At 38.5% G+C, this 14,791-nt stretch overlaps 1 protein-coding gene and 1 non-coding gene across 2 annotated transcripts in view; one reads left to right on the plus strand and one right to left on the minus strand.

Annotated features, from left to right (window-relative positions):
- Nucleotides 1–39: 39 nt before the first annotated feature.
- Nucleotides 40–14,503, minus strand: LOC100469225. The gene is made up of 4 exons (XR_004626263.1): nt 14,347–14,503; nt 13,303–13,399; nt 1,134–1,211; nt 40–416 (listed from the first exon to the last, which is right to left on the minus strand). It is a non-coding gene; the product is annotated as an uncharacterized LOC100469225 (transcript).
- Nucleotides 13,967–14,791, plus strand: part of SHOC2 (SHOC2 leucine rich repeat scaffold protein) — a 93,895-nt gene continuing 93,070 nt past the window's right edge. Inside the window, exon 1 of the mRNA XM_002913558.4 lies at nt 13,967–14,200. The gene's annotated coding sequence lies outside the window, so the exon portion shown is untranslated. The remainder of the gene's footprint in view (nt 14,201–14,791) is intronic.

Consider the following 14,791-nt stretch of genomic DNA (forward strand, 5'->3'; position numbering starts at 1 on the left):
ATTTACAGTTCTATAAATTTGGGTAAAAAACAACAACTATAAAATTTGTGTTCAAAATTTTTTAATTGCTCGTGTTCAATACAAACCAGTGTCTAAATTCACAAGTTTCATTAGTTGGGTATTTTTATATTATTTATAAGCACTATCAGTTTTATTAACATACACCATCTTCAGCATACAGATGCAAATTATTGTCTAGCTATTGTTAATAGTAAGGCAGGGTATTCTGTAGAAGTGCTGAGTTATCATTCAGTGAGTTATTTGCTGTTTTTCCTTTTCTGCCATTTCTTGTTGGCGAATCGTATCCTGGGCTGCTTGCTGCATTTTCTCCAGTTTTTCCAGACTCAGAGATTTTAAGGGCAAAAGTTTGGGTTTACACAGCACCATTGTGGTTATATCTTCCACTGACAACTGCCCTAAGTTTAAAAAGAAATAATTTAGTGAGATGACCCATTTGTATGGTGGTTTGTATTTGCAGCTAGAATGAAGGTCTAAAGACTTAATCCACTGTCAATGAAAACTCTTGTTTTCAGTTATTTCAAATATATCAACATTTAATTCCAGTGAGTTCATAAGGATGACATTTTGAATTTCATACTTAAGATTCTAAGCTACTTCTGAGACACATGACATTTTGTATCAGACGTTTAATTTGCAAAAAAGATTTGGGAGAAATATAGTGCAAACAAATACTTACATAGTAAAAGTATGGTATTAATAGGAATATTCATTAATATGAAATGTTTAACTTAAACCATCAGCCTTTAACAATTGCTTGACTTAGGTTTCTTTTTCCCCGCTTTCAGACCTTATTTAACATTAGTGAATCACAATACTATTTTTTTCACCGAAAATTTCATACTTTAATCTGCAAATTGGATTATAACAGGAATTTCTAGGTTTAAGAAATAGTGCTTCATTTGTCATCTTTTTACTGGGGGAAAAAAGCAATGGATGAATTCTGTATAACCTACTCCTAAAAGAAACATAGTGAAAGTGAACAGTAAATGTGGCATACAGGATACAAAATAGTTACAGATGTTTAGCTATTGAGCCTGCTATGTGCCATGCCTACTACTTTTTATTTTGGTCCCTTTAATATTCTGTGACACAAGTATTTGTGACTGAGATACCTTGTTTTGGAAGAACTTCCCGGAACATTGACTTCACTTCTGCCATATCTGAATTGGTGGATACAGCTAAGTTTCTTCCTTCAATGAGAAATCAATTATTAATATTCAAGAATGAATTTTCAAAGCATATTGCTTGAGGTATTTCCATTGTAGTTTAAGGAGTAAAATCACAATTCCTATAGAAAACGAACTATCCTATCCTTGCATAATTTTCCCGTTAATTTCCTATCGGTCTTTTCATTGAAACAAAGTTGAGAGAGTTCATGTAAGCATCTAGATCTTGTCGGCATTCTTTAATCAGTGTTAATTTGGAAGGCTACGTGTTCTAAATTTTTCCCCCTTGTGAAAAATTAGGTAGGACTTCATTTTTTTATACATAATTACCTAATAGATATCAGCCGAGGAAAACCAAAAGCATTTATGTGCGGCTATTTGGTTCACTGATAGCATCTCCCTAAATGGTGGATGAAGTAAAAAATTACCATTTGGGAAGTGTGGGGTAAGGCAGGTAGTTAGGAAAAAGAGGAGGTAGTAGGTAAGTATTTCCCAACATTCCCACTTCTCAATAGCTAACAGCTGGTTTCTACTTTAATACCTTTGCTATAATGACGAAAAGCATCCTAAGGATTAGTTACTGGCTACACAGCTGATGTTTGTAAAGAAGCAACAAACGGGTGAAACTGGCTCTTGAAGAACAGAAGGGAGAGGTTTGCTTTCAGTTTACTACTTTCCTCTAATACAGGGATACTATATGCTAAAGTGCCAGCAAATACCTTCACCTTGAATATTTTGTTAAGGTACCAGCATATATACTAACTGGCTGATGACATTTGTTTCTAGTGTTACATTCCAGATTACTGCTATGCTATATATTCAGGGTGTTCTGGACTGTAATTTGTAGCATAATCCTTTTCCAAACACAGATGCTTCTCCAGGCAGTCCCACCCCTTTTGTGATATTTCACCATAGTGATGCAACCTTACCATGTGCCTTTCACAACATCACCACAAAAGAAAGATTTATTATTATAAAGTGATGCTGGCGTGGTGCCTGTCTTTACCGCCCACTGCAAATTAGTTATAATCAAGTGAAGCTGCTTCTGGTCTCAGTTATTCCCACTCCACTTACACTTTTGACATTCATAATAAAATCTTCCTACTCTATCCACCAAGCCTCTTCTTTCTTGTTCAAATTCTTATTCTGGAACATCTAAAGTTCCTGAGGAACCTCTGTTTTCCAGAACTTTGTCATCAAAATTTACCCCTACACTGCTCTTTTTGGGAGTGAAGATGAAATAGGGAATGGTCCAGGAATAAAGCAACTCATCACTAACTGGAATCTGAGATAAGTGCAATATGCAGTTTCCTTAGAACACACAACTACTTCTGCCACATTCTTTTCTTGTTACTTAGGCCTGCCAGTGATACCTAGTGATCATTTCCCTTCCCCCCCACCCAGATTATGTTGAAGGCTAACAGCATTGCAAATCCCTCATTAGTCTGAATATAGCTATAGTAAAAAAGCAGCCTCTCCATTAAAATGTCACAATGAAAATATTCAATTGGCCCTTATTTGGTGAAAATCAGACATGATATGCTGCCAAAAGGGGGAATAGATAATACAGCTATTGATAAATGTGAAGGAAGTAACGTAGTAGCTGAGAGTTTTTGTAGCACCAAATTTCTTAGCAAAACAGTGGATAATACTTAAAATGTTTTATAGAGTAGCAACTGCAGCTACTTAGAACTCAATCGCTATCCTTTGCTCTCTCTGGAATCTCTTTCACATCCAAAATCTGGCCCGAAGAAAACAATGAAACTTGGTGCTCTACCAAACCTTAGTTCTCTGTTTCACTAAGCTGCCATTGTTACTGTAAAGGGTGTGGGGCCAAAGGCCTGGTAGAGAGTGGGTTGGGTCTGGTGTGGAGGAAGATCAGGGCCCGCAGTCACTTGCCTGCGTGGAGCGTCTGCTTTACTAGGGTTGGTTATTGTTCCTCGGCCCCCCCCCCCCCGCCCCCCAAGGCATTGGCAGGAGAGAAACAGGAAGGGAAGGGCTAAAATAAGCAGGGTTGTGGTGGGATGGCCCTCATTGGCAAGGCTACGTTGTCTTGATAAATCAACTGCCCAGGGAGTCCACAGAAGGAAGGAGCATTTCTTTCCTTTACCTGGTGGCCTGCTAATAGCCAAACATGGGTGTTTTGTCTGGTGTAATGTGTCCTAAGGAGTTGTGATTGCTACTAAGGGTACTTTCTTATTATCATAAGGTAACATGTGTAACACTAGGGACATATGGGTCAAAGAAGAAACATACCAACCATGACTGAAATTTGTGTGTATCATACAAGTGCCATGTCGTTCAGTTCAATAAATATGTGAGTGTCTGGAAGCCTGGCTGGCTCAGTCAGAACTGCATAAAACTCTTGATCTCAGGGTTATGAGTTTGAGTCCCATGTTGGGTGTAGAGAACTTAAAATCTTAAAAAAAAAAATGTGTCTACCATGTGCAAAGCACTGTTCATTAGTGAACAAAACGGATAAAACCCAAAACCTTTTGGAGCTTACACTCTAGAGTAAGGGGAGAGAAATAAATCATAGAATTTTGTAAGGTAAGTAAGTGCTATAGAATATAAAATAGTTTAAAGGGATTTAGGAGTGCTGAGGGGGGTACTGCAGTTTAAGTAGGAAAATGATCATGGACTCATTAAGAAGGTGAAAATCACTGTAACCTCATTTTGGTGTGCATATTATATTTTTTGAATTTGCAGAAACGTCTAAAGCCTGATAGTATCCAGAGTTAGAGAAGGTATAGGGAAATGGAAATTTTCTGTTGGTGCATGGGGGGTTTTTGGTACAGATCTTTTAGAGGGATATTTTGTAGTATCTATTAATATTTTGTATTATCTACTAATGCAAAATATGCACATTTTCTTTGACTCAAATGTTCTACTTCTAGTAGTGAGCCCCAAAGAAAACAATGCACCATTGTACAAAGATCTAAGAATAAGAATGCTCATTAAAGCATTGCTTTAAGTAGTAAAATGTTCAGCAATATATCAAAGGTTCAAATAAATTATGGAATAGCCATACGGTGGATTACTATGTCAGATTTTAAAACGATACAATTATCAAGGTATATTTTAAGAGAAAACATACTCAATTGCAGAAGTAAAATTCTTACACTAATAGAACCCAAACTTTTAATGCTTAGAGAATACAATGTCAGTCATTTTTTGAGGCTCTTGGTCTGAGTAATTGGAAAATAATCTGCTTCCTTTTCCCCCATAGTTTCTTTAGTGTGTAATCTGTCCCAGAGATAATGGTTTTGATAGATAGTACATTTCAAAGTCATGACGAAGTAAGCCAAACTGTCATAGCCATTGAGCTGGATGCCTAAAATTAATGCAGAAGAACTTGGAGGGATACCAAATCTTTGTCATGAAATATTTACTAAGCTGTAGGAGTGGGAGCTGAAAGACACTTAAGTCTAGGAAGGATTACTACTTTAAATCAATCATATCCATACTGATAACATAAATTAATCTTACAACTTGGACAAGTTAAAAATTTCTGGGGTGATTTAGTTTGATACCTGATCTAAATTATGTGTGGTACTGGACAAGAACACTAAAGTGTACTTCTGAACCCTGAGAATATATGTCAGCGGTCCTCAGATTTTATGCTTACATAACACCCACAGAGATTTTTAATAACTAGATAGAAAAACTAAGTACCCCTTTAAACATTTCTAAATTGACATATAAATTGTTATCAAGTTCAAGTAGTTACATAATTTCCAGCATATTTAAAAATACTGTTACATCAGTCTTCTAAAAACCTATCCAATATAATATAAATATAAAAATTTGACAGCTTTATCATCCATTAATAAAAAGAATGAAGAATTCTTTAAGTCAGAAATTATATATCTTTTTTCTCCCTAGACCTCTATTACCATTCCACTTAATTTTATTGTAATGTAATATATTTTCATGCTTAAACATATTTTAATGGTTAATTTTCCTACTATATTTCTCTACAAAAATGTTTATAAATTTATTTATTATTATTATTTTTTATAGTAGGCTCCATACCCAGTGGGGAGCCCAACATGGGGGCCTGAACTCATGACTCTGAGATCAAGACCTGAGCTGAGATCAGGAGTCAGACACTCAACTGAGTGAGCCACCCAGGTACCCCAAAAATGTTTATGAATTTAAATGAAAAACTAAAATATTCTGGATTGAGTCATTACAATTGTTAGTAAAAAACTAATCAAAACAAGTTACATACACATGGATAAAATAATTACTGAAGATGAAAAATAAAGTTAATGGTTATATATCTGTGAATAGGGACAGAGCTTTAAAAGTAAATACTGGACAGTAAAGACTGGAGTAGAAAGGATGCTCTTTTCAGGACAAGGGAATTATTCTTTCAGAATGGAAAATAAACACTAATATAAGAGGAATTTGGGATCATATGTTCCTTTCCAAACATATTTTTTCTTTCAACAAACATACCAAATGTCTATAATGCACCAGCCACAGCTAAATGAGGGAGATACAGTGGATAAGGACCAGTTCTCTTTGAGGAACCTGGGGGAGGTGTGTAGGAGAGGGAGAGACACATGTAAATAAATAATTACAATTGAATACAACCTACTTTAATAAAAGCATGTGTACTGTGCCTTAATAAACCAAAACCATAAATAACTTGGTTGGTTTAGGGTAAGTTTAGGATAGGTGACTGTGGCTGGTCTTTGAAGAACTTACTAAATGTGATGCTAGAATTAGTCCCACAAAGATGAATGGAGGTTTACTATGCAGAGAAGCAGCTGTGTAGCAAGGGGACAGTGTTCTAGACAAAGTGAACAATATGCTCAAAGTCATTAAAAGAAAAAAATCAAGGCAAATGGCTAGAGAGTACAGGGTATATACAGTATATGTACTGTGGTGGGACTGACAAGTTTGAGGCCAGTTCATACTCGGCCTTAATGCCATGCCTCAGAGTTTGGGTTTTATATCCTGTAGACAGAAGGGAGCTAATTGGATGGCTTTGAGTGGGTATGTGACATGTGATTAGTTTTTTGGAAACACATTCTAGACAAAAAGGAAAAACAGAGGAGATACTAGAGACAAGGAGATCAATAAGGAAGTTATAATTATTTAGGTAAGATGATGAGGGTATGAACCAAAGTAGTGATAACAAGCATCAAGAGGAGAAGATACAAGAGGTATTCAAGGATATAAGATGTTGAGATTCAAATATCCTCCACTATTCCCCTCATCCCCCACAACCTCTGGGTGATAAAGAAATGATCAAGCTAACATTTTTGAGTGGATAATGCAGCTACTAATTGAAGTTGAGAACACAGAGGAGATACAGGTTAAGGAGGGAAGGGTAAAGACCATGAATCAGGTACACCGGGTATGGAAGTCCAATAGGAAGGCAAAAAGGACTGGATGCCCAGAGTCAATGGTACAGCAGTATAAGCTATAGAATCGGATATAATCACCTAAGAAGGATATGGAAAGATGGCAGACAGTGGTAGGATAGGTGGTAAAAAGAGATGAGTACACACATAGTAGGTAAGAGAAGGATCTGGATTCAGGTTAGTTACTTAAACAATTTTCTAAGCCTTAGTTTCATCTGTAAAATAAGGCTTATAATGGCACTGACTTTTTTATTATTATTTTTTAAATTTTTTTTAAAGATTTTATTTATTTATTTGACAGAGAGAGACAGCCAGTGAGAGAGGGAACACAAGCAGGGGGAGTGGGAGAGGAAGAAGCAGGCTCCTAGCGGAGAAGCCTGATGTGGGGCTTGATCCCAGAACACTGGGAACACGCCATGAGCCGAAGGCAGACGCTTGACGACTGAGCCACCCAGATGCCCCCCCCAATGGCACTGACTTTAAACAGTATATTAAATGACATAATTCATTATCACTCCCTACCATCTGGTAAGAGCTCAATGGGTGTGAGTGATTCTGAAAGTTAAACCATTACAATATTGTCATAAAATTAGATTCTTAGAAAAAATAAGTCTATTGACATGTATTAGAGTTACAGAGGCTTATTATTAAAAAAGTGGAGAAAAACTTATAGGTAAGCAGGAATACTTTAGAATTCTCCACCCATCCCCTTTGCATCCATATTGCCTTACAGGTCATCTTAAAGGAAGAACAGTTTCAATGCCCAGAAATCTACTTTAGCTTCTTTCCTTTAGTCTAGCATACTGGCTTTTAAATTTTAGTTTACTTAAGAATAACAATAACAGCACAGTGTTTTAGTACAAAATCATCTATTTTAACTATACAGACATTTTAAGGGATTTTCTACAGTAATTCTGAAAATGAACGACTTTTACCCTAAGAGGTGATTTTAGAATTGAATTAGCCATTTACCCACCTCCCACTGCATCTCCTAACATATATATACAGATACTAAATTTAACTAAGATCAGGTCTTGGAAAAGTTATTTTGTCAAACATCAGATAATTTATAAGTGAAGAAACAGGATTTGAATTCATGTCTGCCTGACTCCAAAGCCTTGGTCTCTTCAGTTTTCTCTGCGCTGCACCTGTAGGAATGGCCTAAAGACCCTAGATGGATTTAGTATGGAGCCCCACTGCAGGAACATGAACATTTAAGAATATGTTAGATAAGAGTATAGATTATGGTTTATAGAAGCCAATGAAGGTTAAAGTAACGTGGCATCTTCAGTTTCTACTGAAATGGGCAGTTTTAAGCCACTAATGACCTCTGCAAAGGAGGAGGGACATAAAATATTAAAGAGTAAATCTGAGGATAAACATGTAAGTGCAGCGTATTGACTAAAGCACTGCATTTTTTTCCCTCTTTACTATAGTTTTAACCAACACGTTTTTCTCTCTCTCGATTTCTTTCTCCTTAATTTGAGGATTCAGCATTCCAGTTGTCATATTTGATACCATCCTGAAAGAAATCTCTTAGTAGGAAAAATACTGCTTTTTGTCTGTGGATTTTGTTATAGCATTAGTATTATTTTTAAAAGATGCCACTGGAATTTTCAAATCTCAAGCTTAATTAGAAATATGCAACACTTTATGGGGCACCTGGGTGGCACAGCGGTTAAGTGTCTGCCTTCGGCTCAGGGCGTGATCCCGGCGTTATGGGATTGAGCCACATCAGGCTCCTCCGCTATGAGCCTGCTTCTTCCTCTCCCACTCCCCCTGCTTGTGTTCCCTCTCTCGCTGGCTGTCTCTATCTCTGTCGGATAAATAAATAAAATCTTTAAAAAAAAAAAAAGAAATATGCAACACTTTAAAATCTTACAAGCTTTGCATTTTTTTCCTCCTGCAGATTAGCTTATATGAGAACATATTGATAAGACCAAGATCATGGGTTAAATAGCCAAAACAGACTGTTAGCTTTAGATGGTACACTATTTTCATCTAGCCATCTGGGAAATGTAGGCTATAGTCTTATAGGGGGCAGACAGAGAAGGGGGATAGATTACTAATATTGAAATTTCATTCATGGTAATACAAAGCATATACATATGGATTAGAAATATCAAAATGAGGGACACCTGGCTGGCTCAGTCAGTACAGCATGTGACTCTTGGTCTCAGGGTTGTGAGTTTGAGCCCCACACTGAGTGTAGAGAATACTTAAAAGAATACAAGCTTAAAAAAAAAATATATATATATATATATCAAAATGAAACAAACTGTAATGTCAATGCCAAGTCTTTGTTTCTAAAAATGTTTAGGACAGGATTTGGATGTTTTTAAAACTGTCCTCCTAGGTCATAATAAAGTCTCCTTAGTCCAATATTTGATCTTTGTTAGGAGCCCCAAGGAGCCATTTTGTGGGTCAATGTGGTTATCTTCCATACATGCCTACCACTCCTTGCCATTAGCTCATCATAATTCTTTTTTCCCCTCCATTAATTTATCTTAAACTTAAAAAAAAAAATTATTTATTTATTTAAAAGAGAGGGAGGGGAGAGAGAGTGAGAGAGAGCACACACGCATGCACAAACAGAGTGGAGGGCAGAGGGAGAAGCAGACTCCCTGAGGAGCAGGAAGCCTGATGTGGGACTGAATCCCAGGACCCTGAGATCATGACCTGAGCTGAAAGCAGCCATTTAACCGACTGAGCCACCCAGGTGCCCCAATTTCAGCTTATCCTAATTGTACAAAACTCCATTTTTAAAGTTTGAAATTGAATGTTTCAGAGTATTCTAGGATTCCAAGTATTTTAAACAAGTTGTGATATTTATGTAAAATCTAATGTATGATTTAAAACAGAAGCTTGTACTGGAGGGTTTTTTTCTTTTTCTTTTTGGATTAATCTATTTCACATTTATACTTCAAAGCTAACTAGCATGACCCTGAATACATTTCTTAACCAATTATAGGTTTGATTTTCTCATAAAAAGCATGTTTAGTATCTGTCCTGGGTTGCAAGTTTCAAGTAAAAAGTAGATATAAAAGTGCTTAGAAATATAGTGTGACATTTATTATTCCAGGTTTAATTTTCCTATCACTATAAAATAAGGATATAATAATGGACTGTTCTAGATTTCCCATTAAGTACCTTCTGACTCTAAAAATTCTTTGACTCTATATCAACATTATAGTACCTGTAAGACAGCATGAACTATTTAAAGATGTTTTCCTTTAAAAACCTGTTATATTTGTTTACTTTTAAAGAGCATGTGCTGCTAAACTGTGCTCTTAAAAAATGTTTTTAAAAGATTTATTGAGAGAGAGAGAGCACACATGCATGTGTGGAGGGGGAGAGGCAGAAGCAGAAGAGAATTTTTTTTTAAGATTATATTTATTTATTTGACAGAGTACAAGCAGGGGGAGCGGCAGGGAGAGGGAAAAGCAGGCTCCCACTGAGCAGAGAGCCCGACATTGGGTTTGATCCCAGGACTCTGGGATCATGATCTGAGCCAAAGGCAGACGCTTAACTGACTGGGCCACCCAGGCACCCCAGAGAATCTTAAGCAGACTCCTCCATGAGCGTGGAGACTGATGTGGGGGCTCAATCTCACAACTCCAGCTGAACCAAGGGTCAGATGCTTAACTAACTGTGCCACCCAGGCGCCCCTCTTAAATATATTTTTAAGAAAATATGATAAAGCAAATCTATTTCATAATATAATTCAAGGCTGAGAAAATGTGGACAAGTTTTTAAGCTGGTGGTAAAGAGTTAAAACCTTTAAAATTGTAATTGAGGGAATGGAAGCTTAGTGTACATAAGAATCTATCTTGAATTTTTGATGGAGGTGACACATGGCTTGTTGCCTAACCTAGAAAAATAAATGCACCTGAAATATGGCAAAAAACATTTCTAAGGTATTTTCAGATTCTAGCCTAAGTATCAATCTTGTTTTCACATAAGAAACACAGGTCATAAACTGGTGGCCCTTGGTCCTATGCAGATAAATGTTTTGCTGGTTTGCTTAATGTTTAAAAAATATTTGAACCAATGTTTTAAAATTGGGAGATTTCACATAAAGTCCAAATTTCAGCTCCTCTTCAAAAATCTCGCAACACTGGGCCCCTATTCCCCACGGCAAAATCTGGCTAGAGCTGGGAAGTAATGTCCCATTAAGATGAACGTGGGGAGGGGCGCCTGGGTGGCACAGCGGTTAAGCATCTGCCTTCAGCTCAGGGCATGATCCCGGCGTTATGGGACACATAAGGCTCCTCTGCTATGAGCCCGCTTCTTCCTCTCCCATTCCCCCTGCTTGTGTTCCGTCTCTCACTGGCTGTCTCTATCTCTGTCAAATAAATAAATAAATAAAATCTTTAAAAAAAAAAAGATGAACGTGGGGAGTTCTCTAGTCTCTAGTCGTCTCTACTGCCTATTGTTCCCTTTCCCTTACCATCCGCATTGCTATAGGAACTTCGTTTCACTTCAGTAGAATATAGAACAACACATTATATGCCAAATGCCCTATTTTATCATTAATGGGTATTAATCATTAATAGGTATTAATAAACAAAAATACAATCTTTGAGAACTGAGGGAGGCACCAGAAGCAGTCTATGTAAAGGACAGTAAAGGATATTTTTTGGTAACTATTTACTAATTTAGATCCTTTTAAGTAAATCCAGTCTGCCTATTACAGGTTGTGGATGGGGGTGACAGGAATGGTAGGAAAAATATGAAACATTTTGTTTTATTCAAGACTTATGATTGATATGAATTTTCAAATGCATATTAGATTTCTGAATGTAAACTAACATGAAGAAAACGTGAAAGAGGGGGCCCAAAAAAAAGTGTTTTTCAGCAGACATAAAGTAGTAATGTTCATTCTCACTCAAGTGGCTGCCCACATGCTAGCAGAGCTTAATTTGGGCTGATAATATTCATCTGGAGATGCCAAATAACATCATATGTCATGTGGTTGGAAACTATAGTAGTTCTATTCTGTTTTGCTATCTGGCATCTGCTGGTAAAAAAATGTTGCAACATGTTCAATTTGGCTAATTAATTTAGACTCATGTGAATAAAATGTGCGGTGTCTAGCTTCTGAACTGTGCCTAGGCCTAAGAACAGGAACTGTTCTTCTTGGATGAATTTGGATGATGCCACCGGTTCTGGTATACTTCACTGGCAGACACTACTATTAAGTTAATAGAAAATGACACATCCTACTCACACAAAATACCAGATGGCCAGCAGTTGCCTTGGTATCTGCTTTGATAACATCAAGATTCATCTGTATTTGAATTGCAGGGCCCACACAGCTTCCATCAACAGTCCTCAGGGTGCCAGGAGTTGAAACTCATGAAACTGTGCTGACATCAGTACACTGCTGCAGATTATATCACATCAGCTCCAAGTGTCGGCAAAGTAGCAACAACACTTTACTACAGGTAGTCAGTCAGTCCAGGACACTAGCACTTACTCTCCAAAGACAGGAGGAATAAATGCTAAACTCTTCTTTGTAGGATACCATAGAAGGGTGTGTGTGCAGAGACGTGGGATGGATTTAACTAACAGCTAACGACAATAGAAGATATAGTTACATTTGAGAAGGCTTATTCATGACTGGTGAAGTATGAATACTGTGAAGTATTCTTCCAAAATATGTTAAATGTAATTTAATCAAGCCTCTATATCAACTTCTGACTTATAAGAAATAAGGAAATATTCAAAAACACCTCTGGCCTGAACTCTTTAAAATGACAATGTCACAGGGAAAAAAATAAAGACAGGGAATTGTAATAGATTAAGGCTAAAGAGTTACAACACCGAAATACAATACATAAACATTGAATGGATACTGAATTTTGTTGAAGAAGCAGGGGAAAAGGTATAAAAGATATTCTTGGGTCAAATGAGAGAATATACATACAGACTAGATTTTAAATACCACAGAATTATTAATTTCCTTAGTTGTGATAATGATACTATGTTTTGCAGGAGGACTTTAGAATTCTTAGGGAATGCATTTTGGAAATTTTAGAGATGCCTGCTTAACAAGTGTCTAACCTATTTCCAAATAGTTTAATGACAATGAAAAAAGCATGAGAAGGGATGAAACAAGGCAAAATGTTAACTGTTGGATCTAGGTGAAGGGTATATGAATGTTTATTGATTATTTCAACTTTTTTTATGTATGATTTTTTTTAATTGAGGGAAGAAAACATGTTGGAAAGACTTCAGAGGGGAAATCTAAGAAAAGGATAAGTAACAAGAACTACACTGAATTTAATCAACTGAAGCTGGCAAGGTCTTAGGCACCCGGGAAACACCAAATATATTCAATCTTTTCGTTAAGTATCTACCAAAATTGTACCATGTGCAGGACAACATGATAGGGAGACAAACCATTCTATTTAGATGTAAACATAGCAGCAAAGCTAAGAACGTAAGCAGCTGTTATATAAAATAGTGGTTGTCATAAAAGAAGTACAAAAAGTGCTAGGTAAGCACAGAGGAAATTACTCCCTGTTGGAGAGAATCTGGAAACACATCTCCAAGAATAACTAGGACATGGAAACAGTCACAAAAGGTTAGTGATTCAATGATTAATCTTGGAAAAAACAAGAACAGTTCATTTTGGCTAAAGCATGAGAGGTATGGAAGTAGAAAGAAATGAAGCGAAGAAGGTAGGTTTGCACCCTTGTTGACTGGCTAGGTAAATACAATTTTCAATTTACCTGAAAGTTCTCCCGCTCTTTTTCCCGGCAACGTTAGGCATCCAACCCAGTATTACCAAGATGATTTACAGTTCTTGACTCAAGCCTACAGAAGGAACTGCATGAGATAATGTGTGACAATTCTTGAAAAGAACCATATAAAAGTATTACGGTATTTTTAAGAATATTCACAAGCATTAAGTTGTTTAATAAAATGTAGGCATGGAGGATTAGAAAGGTATAGCTTCACCCAGAACTGCAGTCATTGCTTATAAACCCCCAAGGGAGGAGAAACAAAAGGAAGAAAATTCAGAATGTTAAGACAGGAGGCGGGAAAATAAGACTTAGAGGTGTTGCCGCTGCGACAGAGGACCACCTTCTTCCTTTCTAGATGGTAATGGAAAACGATTTCCTCAAGCTCCAGAATTCTCAGTCCTCCAAAGATCAGGGGGTGAAAGCACTTAATAGGAACTTAGGGGGCGCGGTCAGGAGCTCTATCTTGCGGGAGTGAGGAGCTCTGCCCTGCGGCACGCGCCGAAGCCCCCTCCCGACCCGGCTGGCCGCAGCTGGGCGAGAGGGGCCGGTGGAGCGGCCTCGCCCTACAGGGAACCTCAGAGGGGCGGGGGTAGGGCGGGCAGGCCAGCCCGGAAAGAAACGTTTTTCCAGCGGAAGCGGCCGTGAGCCCCGCTCACCTCCTCGGCTCTCCATCTGCTGCGGGCCGTCTAGCTGGGGACTGCCTCACGGGACAGGGCAGACGGGCCCTCACCTCACTTTGCGACTCCAGCTGGAATGGGCACTCCCTGGGGTGCCGGGAGCTCTGGCTATTCCCACCCTTCCGCCATGACCCCATTCAGAAGTGCCAAATGCAACTTCCGGGCAGGACAGGGATTTTCGGAACCCTAACCTCTTGTCCACCTAGGTAAGTGACCAGACGTCCCAGCAAAATAAGAGCCAGGAAACCTGCTTCTTCCTCTCCCCCATCCCGGGCAGGTAGTTCTGAATATGAATTAAGTTGTCCATCCTGGGATGTCTGGTCACCTTTGGTCCTTTTTCGGGCCTACTTACAGATTTATCTTCCCAGACGGCTCGACTGTTGCCCAGGGCAACGGTGAGATTTGGGCGAAGGGAAAACTACGTCACACTGGAGACGGGAGGTCAGGAAACTCCCTGCCATTATCAGTTATGGCTGCCTTAGCTTCAACAGTAACTTCCGATTGCGAGTTGTCACTCTACCCTGCTGGAGGCTTACTCTGTGGCTCTGCTTGCCAGCGGCGCCCAGTGGGTGGGAGAGGGCGTAGAGCAGCTGAGGAAAGGAAAAGGGCGGAGCAAGGGAAGCTGGCGCCAAAGTCTCACTCTGATAGGACAGCGTCGTTGGCGCCAGTGCCTCACTCTGATTGGATAACGTCGGTATGCTTGGCTCCGCCTGTTTTTCTTCCCCAGCGAGTGACGGGCCTGCGTCGGAGGGGTGGGGCGGGGCGGTAGGAGCGAGAGTGTGTGGAGGGGCGGGCGG

Source organism: Ailuropoda melanoleuca, chromosome 6 (genome assembly GCF_002007445.2).
Source record: "Ailuropoda melanoleuca isolate Jingjing chromosome 6, ASM200744v2, whole genome shotgun sequence".
NCBI lineage: Eukaryota > Metazoa > Chordata > Mammalia > Carnivora > Ursidae > Ailuropoda > Ailuropoda melanoleuca.